Below are 11,925 nucleotides of genomic sequence, written 5' to 3'. Positions count from 1 at the left end.
CTCTAATTATTTTCCTATAAATCACTATTTCTCCAATTTTCGTCAGCCTTATTTTCAATTTCCAAAGTAGTTGAATCTATCAATTCAATTGGAACCAACTGGTGGCCACTAAACTATAACCTCCATTGCCATCACAATTCTGACAACTCTAATCTTCCAATCCATATACAAAAACATAAATTATCTTTGACATTTTCTCAAACACCTCATGTGTGGAACATTGTTAAATTTAAAACTAAAACAAATTATAATCTTTCTCACCCAAATTTCACTTCTCTGATCTACTATTTACATATACATAAATATCATCTATACCCATCACCGCCATTGACGCTCTTTGTTGTCATCGAACTTTCGCCAACGACATCTTAAAACAACATGAAAGAATAATACTTTTTAAATTGTTAGGCCTCGAGAATCGAAGCCTCTGATACCATAATAACTTTTGTAAATTAAAGAACTCTTAAGCATTGAGGAACTAAGCAGCGGTAAAAAAATGAAATGGTTATATTGTTAGTGTTTGTGCCCTAGAGACAACAATATGATGTTTTAATTTAAGACATTTGGATTATTAATATTTATGTTCTATCAATTATTCTTTTTATAATTTATTAATTCTTAATTTACTGCGATATAAATGTTAGATTAATAAATGTCCTGGGAATATGATATGAATTATATACCTCTAAGTACGTGACTTAGAAATGAGATTATGAGAATAGTATCAATATTCCTAAAATTCCCTAGTCAAGTATTATTATTAAGGAATAATAATAATGCATTAAGACTGGTGTGTTTGTTGACTGATGATCACATCTCATTGATCATAGGTAAAGTGATACTAAACTCAAAAACATAGGCAGATGTATATGTACATGGTGCTGGACAAACCCGATGTGAGATTTTACATGACTGTTGTGTCATAAGTAATTCACACAGTGATAATGATGTAATGATCCTTAGATCTGAAGTCATTATATTTCTATACGAGAATTAATATACATTGATTTCATTAAAAGTTATCCTTGACCGGGTAATGATAAAAATGGACATCGAGTATATTATGAATCACATGAGAAATATGAATAATCTAGATGGGATTTAACCCTCCTATTTTAGGAGTGATATTATTGGCCTCTTGTGTGAGCTAGACTATGAAATGCATGGCCACGCTCAAATGTTGATTTGATATGATAGTCTACTCATTGATCAAGGAAACTTGGATTAAACTATGATGAGGATGACACGTTGTACATTATTCAACATTTGGTTAAATGGATTATATTACATTGTACATTATTCACGAAAAGTTTAATCGATCACCGATTGAATTATTATTACTTGGGTAGTGTAACGACTGGGAAATTTACGTTGTATTATTTCATATTTATAATAAATTATGTGTATTAATATGTCAATTATGTGTGATTATCTGTTAAACCCTAATTGTTACGTGTTACGTGCATTCCGTGTCATTTCTGTATTTTTAAGGTATTTTCCAGATGTTTTATTTCGCATTCATAGGTTTCATTTCAAACGTTTTACGACCCAAACCACGATTTTAAAGCCAGTATTTCAAATAAAATAATGGGCCTTATTTTTCATCAAATGGCTTTTACCATCGCATTATTCTGAACATCTAGATATTTTATAAATTTTCTCGTTTTGCGAAAAATGACTTTTTCCGGGCTCCATTGGGTGTTAAAAACCCCACAAAAATCACATTTTGATTTTTATAAAATTATAGGACTTTTATTTATACCATTTCTTTGTATTTTTGCATTATTCACAATTTTTGGGAAATTTTGGCATATATATTATATATATAAAATATTTATAAATTAAATTTTAATACCTAAAAATTATGAAAATTAGGGCCAAATATTTTTATTAAATGTATAATTAGCCCCTTAATTTTATTTAGGAGTATTAATTTTTGCAGATATAAATACCCTAATTATTATTAATTTAATTAATTAAAAATCAGAAATTCTGCAATTTCCCCACTTTTCCAGAAATTAGGGTTTGGTGTTCTTGATTTCAACCGGAGATTTGATCGTGATTCCGACCTCCAAATCAGACATGAGAGTAGTCAATCGAAAGCTCTTGATCTCTACTATCTATTTATGTCATAAATTTTGTGTTTTGTTGCTTTGATTTTCAATTCGTATTTTTAGGGTTTTGTTAGGTCCCAATATGTTTGTAGAAGGGGGTTGAATACAAACTATACCGTTTAATCGAATAAAATACGGAATAAAAAAGTGAAACAAAATTCAAGTTAAATAAAACTATTATTAAACTTGAAAGGTGTTACAACAACGGTATCGTTTATAAGGGATTAATCTCAAATAAATTATTCCAAATTTAGAATAAATTCGACATGAACTTTTTCTATTTTTGAAATAAAAAGGATCAAATGCTAAAAGCAATTTGAGATTAAGTTCTAGGGATTTTGATCCGCTAGATAGTTACACAAGAACAAGAGAAGGATTTCTAGTAGTTTAGATTTAACAATAAATACTAGAAATTAATGTCCTGAGAAATTGCAATAAGTTCTCTGTTTTTGTTCTGTGTTCTTCAGTTGGTTTAATATTCAATTTTGTTCTGTTGAAAATCAGCTTCTGTTGTTTTATATTCAATCAACCCACTTGATTTAATTGGCAAGACAATCCTTTTAGCTCAGCAAGACAATCCCAACAGCTGGTAGAACTTTCGGTAGGACTATTGATTGAACTGGAAAGACTATTGGCAAGACAATCCTTTAAGCTGGAAAGACTATCGGCAAGACAATCTAAAAAGACTTGGAAAGACTTTTGGTATGACAATCCAATTGTCATACCAGTTCAAATATTTGTCTTGCTGAGTTAATTTTGAATACTAATTCAAAATCATTTCTGAAAAATGCATAATATTAATTCAAAATTAATTAACCAATTAATTTAATTAATCAATAAATTAATCTTTACAGATATAATTTATTTTCTTAATTAAATTATATGACTTAATTAATTAATAGAGAATTAATACTAATCTTGAACAGCAACCACTCTTCTGACAATCTTCTGAAAATCACTGAAACTTATGAATCCATTTCACCACTTCAATGTTGACACTCGATGTACTGTCTGGTTCATGAATGACTAACATCTGCGATGTTTCTTCATGTCTTGATTTCTTCAGATTAAATCCCTGTAATTAATTGATACCCTCACAAGATCTCTGTCACTTGATTAAATCCACAATCTTGATTTATATCACTGAGACTTGATCAATTTCTTGAGCTTCTTCCAGTGAATTAAGTCCTCAAGTCTGTAGATGAACAATGTTACTTAATCCTTTGACATATGTTACTTTGAGAGATCTTTATGACGATAGAACCACTATTTACTTGTTACATCCTTATTTGAGTTGAGTTAAATCCTCGAATAAACAAATAGGCTATGACATATGCCTTTCAATCTCCCCCTATTTGTTTGTTAGACAATAACAACAAATACCTAGAGGATAACTCAACTAACAAATAAGAAAAAGATATAAACAGTAATGCAAAGTAAATAGCAGAAAAGTTCTGGATTATATTTAACATTTTCCAGATTCCAAAAGAAATTTACAAGTAAATACAAGATAGATGTTCCTCTAGACTGTACATATAACTACATTTGTCTATCTTGATTCATAAAGCTCTAAGCATATTACATTAAGTTTTGAGCTAATTGAATTCAGTTGTCTTCCCTTCCAAATTCACCTTCTTCCAAATCTTGAAGCAACTTCTTGTCAAAGACACGATCCTTTTCTGAAGTGAAGCTGGCTGGTCTGACTGGTTGAACTCCAACTGACTTTAGCTTATTCTTGAACTGATTGTACCTTTTAATATTCTTTTCACAATAAGCTTGAATCAGATCAGCAGCTTGAGTTTTCAACATGGATGAGTATTCGGCAGTTCTTAAGTGATGTTCCATCCAGACAAGATGCTTAGCAGAGTAGTCTTTAAGAGATTGTGCATCGAGATGGCAGATTTGAAGACAGTCAGACTTAAAGAATCTTACCTGATGAGGATTGTTGACCACTTGAGGACTAGCCCTGCTGGAAAACTCTTTGAGCCTTTCTCGAAGAACTTCATTCAATTCTGAGCTTCTTTTTACTTTGTTGAGTAGAACCCAAATCTCAGATAAAGAACGATTCTCAAACAAGTGAAGTGATACTTTGAAAGATCCTTCATTATGACAATATACAAAGATGCTCATTTCATTTAAAGATCTGTCAAAGGCAGCTGTGATCCTTGAGACTTCAGTCTTGATAGCATTCATGTACACGTCATTATTTGGATTAGAGATTTCCAGCTTATCAAGAAGGTGTAGAAACTGCCTATCATTGTTTGTGCTCAGCTGAGGCATATCAAGTACTCTCTTAGCTTCATCCCATTTTTCACCAATCTTCAGTTTGACATCTCTTCTCCTTTCTTTAGCTTTAATGTCATGAAGACGTTGCTTTTCAAGAGTTTCTGTTCGTTGAATGTCTTTCCTCATGTCAATGATCTGGGATATCTTTTTAAGTTCAGCTTCTTTTCTCTTCAACTCTGACTGTTGCTGCTGAAACTCTTTCTCAAAAACAGGATCCACTTGAGCTTCCTCCTCCCATTCTTCAAAATCACTTTGCTCCTCAGCTTCAAAGAAACCATCTTTATCTTCCAAGACTGGTTCAGTGGGAATGTCAAAAATATCAAAGTCGTCATGTTCTCCACTATAGTAGACATCATCAGCCTTCCTTGTGTCTCCAGCAGAAGAATCTTTTTCTTTTCCCTTTCCACTTCTCCCTTGCTTCTCCCCCTTAGTTGAGGAATCCTCTACAGATTTTCCTTTAGACCCTCCATGACCTCCATTACCTCCAGAGCCTGAGCCTCCACCAGACGGCCCTTTAAAGAAAGTCCTTTATTCTTCATTAGGGCAGTGAGAATTTTTTATCATGAAATACAAGTGTTTCATCCCTTCATTGAGATGTTCCATGCCCTTTTCTATCTTCACAAATCTGGAAGAGTCCAGTGAATGATTCATTTCAACCAGGTCTTCAAGAGAAGTCATTCTTGTATGGAGAGAGCAGAAGTTTGAAATGTCTTCAGCTGATAAAGTTGGAGATTCCTGGATTGAGTTAAGCTTTGGTACAACAGTGGACTTCAAAGCTGAGATATCATGTCTAATGAATGCCAGCTGATTGTTGACATAGGTGGAAGAAGAAGACCGTTCAACCACTTGTGCTTTGAATGTTTGAGCCTCAGCCTGACTTTTTGCAAGTTGTTCTTTCAGAGCAGCAATTTGAGCTAACAGATTTTCAGTGTTTGTGTCTGTGTGTACGCTCACCTGAATATCTCTCGTATTTGGTTCACTCAACTCACGTGCTTGTGTATCTCTCAATATAATTGCTCGTGAGGAGCCATCCTGTTGCTGATCTTCTGTACCTGTAATTGAAATCACCCTAACCTCTTCAAGAGAGGTCAGTGGTGGTGCAATGGGAATTCGCGAGTCCTGATCCTCAGTCAAACCTATCTTTTCATGTGAAATAGATGTCTGAATTGTTTCAGGGATAGATTGACCGAGTTGCCCTCCACTTTCTCCAGATAAATCTGTGAGTGAAGAATCCCGTGAGGGAGCCAGAGGTGTTGGATCTGGGAGGGGAGAAAATGACTCTATTAAAGGTGGCTGAGAGTCAGATTTTCCCTCAGAAGCATGTGACTGCTCTTTTGTCGTAACTATGGCAGGCACTGTAACCGACTCTATGTGCACTCCTCTCTCTGTGTCCTGAGTATCATCTATTGGTCTGTATGCTTCCATTGTGAGTAATGGAAGTGTGCTTGAATCAGTACAAGATGCCATGGCCCTATGGCGAATTTCAATAGATTCATCCTGTTGAGAGAATGTCTCTAGTAACTGTTCATTGGTCATATCAAAGTTCATGTCCTATTGGGGGGACACGGATGGGCTTTCAGATGCCTCAGTAAGTGTTTTTCTTTTCTTGGGAGGAGGCAGAGCTGAGGGTTCATTCACATCCAACAACATATTACTTCCTACTAACCTTCTCGGTAACATTTTAGACAGTGGGGGAGAGGTTGAGACAGGTTGAGACTCTGTGTTTGGCTCTATGACCTGGGATTGAAGCTGCGCTTCTACAACTTCATGGTCAGCCCTATCAACCACTGGGGGTCTGTCAACAGAAGTAGGAATAGTTTGAGAGTGAGGAATTATTACCTGCAGTGGAAGAGCATCAGATGTTTGTGCCTGGGTGGCTTGAACCACTGGAGGTTGAGCTTGCTGTTCATGACCGGGAAGATTAAAAATTGGTAAAGGAATGAAAGTGGCCATGAAAGCAGATACAAGTACTGGAACTTGCATGAATTTGAAGGTTGTGTCTTGGCGTGTGTAAATCTTTTTGCTTACGGGAGGGGGTTCAGCTACTGATGAGTTAGCAAAAAGAGCTTTATGCTCAGGTGTGAGAAGATGTTCTGCTATAAGCATAAGAAAACGAGCGTAGTAGCACGAAACCCTACGATTCGTAGAATGATCACGTAAAGCTGTAGTGAGACGTCTCAGAAGAATGGATAAAAGTAGTTTACCAAAATTGATCCTTTGATTGAAAACAACCGCAAGACCAATATACTGCAGAGTGGAAGTGATGTTGTGAAAGTTGGATTTAGTGCAGTTGGCAAACACTTTGGAAAGTGTATCGAAGATAATATCCCATTCAGAAACCAAATTGGATTTAGACAACTTAGTAAATTAATCACCCCCTGATAGTGAATGGCATGGAAAAAGTTTGAAATATCATTTTCAGAGGGTAAATTACAGAAATTGTCCATTGGAAAATTTAACGCTCGATTGATGACTGTTTCATCAATTACATACTGTGTGTTTGCCACGGTGAATGAAAAAGATTTTGAATCATCGGCCACAGTTGAGGTTGTGCAAATCAGTCTAAGCAGATCGACATTTAATAGCACATTTGATTTAATAGCAGAGCTAACAATCGAATGGTCATTTAAAAATCTAATCCACGGCTTAAATTTTTCCACATCACACTTTTCTGGATTAAAATAACCAACATGATTATGCGAGATAATTTGAAAATTGAGAGCCATTAAAAATATAATAAAACACACACTTTCAGAATTTTAAGAATTAAATTAAGAAAATTTGAATTAAAAAAAATTAATAATTCGAATTAAATCAATTATATCCGAAAAACTTAGAAAGAAATGTATCTCGTTAATGTTCTTAACTCACAAAATTATATTTGCAAACTTACAAGACACAAAACCAAATTGAAATAAAGAAATAAAAAAAACTGATTTTGAAGAGAAAAAATGAAGTGATAATAGAAAAAATGGGCAGCACTTCCTCACTGTATGTATACACACGTATATATATATATATATATATATATATATATATATATATATATATATATATATATATATCACAGTTAAGTGTGCTGAGTAAAAACTCGAGCAAGAAGACAACAATGGCGATGGATTTGATCGAAGAGAGAGAGAAAGACACGGCTGTTGAATTGATTTTAAAACTTAATACAATCACAAAAATTATTGAGTAGGACAACTGGTATGACAATCGAGGATAATCATACCGATTGTCTTCCCGATTGTCATACCAGGCAAACGGTTGGAATTTAAAAAAGGAAAAAGATAACTGGTATGACAATCTGATAGTCATACTGATTGTCATACCAGTATAAAATAATATGAAGTTAAACAGAATATACTAGAAAGACAATCGATAGTCATACCGATTGTCATTCTAGTACAAAAATAAAAAGAAATATATATATAATATGAGTTTTATAACTGGCAAGACTATTGATAGTCATACCGATTGTCTTGCCAGTATAAAATTAAGCTGAAAATAAAATTAAACACATATACACATATACACTGGAATGACTTTCTGCAAGACAATTTCAATTGTCTTGTCGATTGTCATTGCAGTAATAAAACAAATTAAACAGAATTTACACTTACAGAATATATTTACAAAAATAACAATATTTCAGAAGTAATTATATTTTATTCCAAAAATTGATTTCTGTTGAATTTTAGCAAATAAAATTCATAGAAAAATATTTTTAGAGAAAATAAAATATTCTGAGATATTAAAATTAACAAGTAGAATAAATAAAGAAGATAAGATAATAAAACTTACATAGAAATAAGTAAGAAAAATGATAAATATGATAAAATAAATTTGCAAATGAATTTTTCATTCATGAAAAATTCATTTGTAAATTCATTCAAGAACAGATCTCAGATATTAACTAGTTTAATCACTAAAGCTATTCAACATACCCAATTTACCAACTAATCTGGTAAATGTGGATTCATCAAGTGGTTTAGTGAAAATATCTGCTATTTGTTCTTCTGTTGGAACAAAAAATAGTTCAACAGTACCATTCATGACGTGCTCTCTAATAAAATGATACCTGATGTCAATGTACTTGGTCCTTGTATGCTGCACAGGGTTGTTGGTGATGGCTATTGCACTTGTATTGTCACATAGAATAGGTATTTTGTTCAATACAGAGCCATAGTCCCGTAGCTGATTCCTAATCCACAAGATCTGAGCACAGCAGCTTCCAGCAGCAATATATTCAGCCTCGGCCGTTAAATTGGAAACTGTGTGATGTTTTTTGCTGTACCATGAGACTAGTCTGCTACCTAGGAATTGACAACTCCCTGAGATGCTTTTCCTATCAACAACACTTCCTGCGTAATCTGAATCTGTATATCCAACAAGGTTAAAACCAGATTCTTTAGGGTACCAAATACCTAGATTTGGTGTTCCCTTAAGATATCTCAAGATTCGTTTAACAGCAACGAGATGAATATCTCTAGGATCTGCTTGGAACCTTGCACATAAGTATGTAGAATACATAATATCTGGTCTACTTGCAGTAAGATAGAGTAACGAGCCAATCATACCTCTGTAGCTTGTGACATCTACCTTAATGGAGTTTTCACATGGTCCAAGCTTGACAGTTGTAGTTGACGGAGTCCTTGCTGATGCAGAATCCTCTAGATTATACTTTTTGAGGAGTTCCTTGAGATACTTGGATTGACAAATAAAAGTTCCATCTAACCTTTGATTTACTTGTAATCCAAGAAAGAACTTCAGCTCTCCCATCATGCTCATTTCAAATTTGTTGTGCATTAACTTAGCAAATCTCTTACAGAGATTATCATTAGTAGACCCAAATATTATATCATCCACATAGACTTGGACTAATATAGTATCATTTTTATGCTTTTTAGAAAAGAAAGTTTTGTCTATGACACCTCTTATAAAGCTATTTTCAATAAAAAATTCAGAGAGAGTGTCATACCATTTTCTAGGAGACTGTTTGAGACCATAGATAGCCTTGAAAAGAAAGTAAACAAAATCCAAATGATCTGGATGTTCAAAACCAGGAGGTTGCTCTACATACACCTCTTCATCCAGCTTTCCATTCAGAAAGGCACTCTTGACATCCATTTGATAAACTTTAAAGTTCGAGAATGCTGCGAATGCCAGAAATATCCTGATGGCCTCTAGTCTAGCTACTGGAGCATAGGTTTCATCATAATCAATGCCTTCAGCTTGAGAATACCCTTTAGCTACCAGTCTTGCTTTGTGTCTTGTAACCACACCATCTTCATCTAGTTTATTCCTGAATACCCACCGAGTACCAACAGCTTTCTTGTGTGTAAGTCTAAGTACCAGTTTCCAGACTTGTTGATGTTCAAACTGATTGAGTTCATCTTGCATAGCAATTACCCAATCTGGATCAGTCAGTGCTTCTTTAATCTTCTTAGGTTCCATCTCCGAAAGAAATCCTGAGAATAGACATTCATTTTGAGTAGCACGTCTAGTTCTGACTCCAACATCTGGATCACCAATAATCAACTCAAAAGGATGAGCTTTATTCCAGACAGTTTGTCTTGGAAGATTTGATCTTGATGATTCGCCTCGAAACACATTGGGATGTTGTGTCCTACTAGTTGATCCTTCAGCATCTCCCCCTGAGTTGTTGTCATGTTGACTTGATGATTCTTCGTCAGTAGCAGTGGTATCTCCATTGTTGCCAATATTTCCATCACCATTACCTTGAGTATCATCATGATTAACAGGTTCTTCACCAGCAACAACCTCGGGTTCTTGATCATGTTCTGATTCTGAATCTGACATATCATCAAACTTCAGTTTCTCGGAAGGATCTTCAGTTTGGATACTAGGGAGTTTAGTGTCATCAAATGTAACATTGACACTTTCAGTTACTTTGTGTTGATCAATGATATACACCCTGTATGATCTTCTTCCATATCCAACAAAAATACCCTCATATGCCTTTGCCTCGAATTTACCACGATGATCATCTCTATCCTTGAGCACGAAGCATCTGGCACCAAATACATGAAAGTATTTGATAGAAGGTTTATGTTCATTCATAATCTCATAAGGAGTCTTCATGAAGTCTTTGTTGATTAGAGTTCGATTCTGAGTATAACATGCAGTATTGACAGCTTCGGCCCAAAAGTACATTGGAAGACCTGATTCACTTAACATAGTTCTTGCAGCTTCAATCAATGTACGATTTTTCCTTTCTACCACTCCATTTTGCTGAGGGGTTCTGGGAGCTGAAAATTGTCTGGTAATCCCTTTGTTTGTACAGAATCCATTGAGAAGTGAATTCTTGAATTCTATTCCATTATCTGACCTTATTGCTCTAACAAGGACATTAGAATCTAACTCGATCAACTTGATATGATCAATCACAACTTGTGGTGTTTCATCCTTAGAGTGAAGGAATAAAACCCAAGTATACTTGGAATAGTCATCAACTATCACAAGACAGTATCACTTCTTTGACATCGAAAGAACATTAACTGGTCCAAATAAATTCATGTGCAATAATTGCAGAACACCAGTTATGGAGGATGTGTCAGTGCCTTTGTGACTTGCTTTCTTTGACTTTCCTTTCTGGCAATCCTCACACAGTCCTTCTGGGGAGAATTCCAACTGAAGCAGACCTCTGACCAGTTCTCTCTTGATAAGAGAATTCATTGATTTGAAATTGAGATGGGAAAGTCTCTTGTGCCATAGCCAACTCACATCTGAGATACCTTTGCATAGAAACAATTGACTTCAGGATTGCTTCCAGAGTTCATGTCAGCTACGAACAGATTTCCTTTCCGGATTCCCATCAAGGAGGTTTTTCACTTTTCTTGTGCAGAATCTTACACTTCAGCTTGTCGAATAAAACATTGTAGCCATTGTCACAGAACTGACTAATACTAAGCAGATTGTGTTCAAGTCCTTGCACAACATACACATTTTCAATGATAACATTACCAGCTTACAAACGGCCATATCCCTCAGTTAGACCTTTGCTGTTATCTCCAAAGGTAACCACTGGGCCAGCTTTCTCAACCACATTTGATAGCAGGGCTCTATCTCCGGTCATATATCTTGACGATCCGCTGTCAAGAATCCATACTACCGGTTGCACATGTTTAATGCCCTGCAATACAAATGGATTAGACCTTCTTGGGAACCCAAGCTTGGCTGGGTCCGGCATACTTGTAAAATTGGCCTTTATCAGGCAAAACAACATTCTTAATTTTAATGTTCTCAATTTTCTCAATGACTGGACATTTGACCTTATCAACAGCCTTGACAAAATTCCTGTTTAGGCTTAGGCACAAATGTCTCCTTTCTAGCTTTAGGAGGACTAGCAGTCTTAGACCTATCATGTTTCCTATTATTCACATGCTGACGAGGAGTAGTCTTATCACTAGAAACGTGCTTATCATTAAAATAAGCAACTATCAAATTAAAAGCACAAGACATGCAATTAGAAACACCACATACTTTATGAGAGGAATTATCA

Source organism: Apium graveolens, chromosome 6 (assembly GCF_009905375.1).
Source record: "Apium graveolens cultivar Ventura chromosome 6, ASM990537v1, whole genome shotgun sequence".
NCBI classification, from domain to species: domain Eukaryota; kingdom Viridiplantae; phylum Streptophyta; class Magnoliopsida; order Apiales; family Apiaceae; genus Apium; species Apium graveolens.
This window is presented reverse-complemented; position numbering follows the sequence as displayed.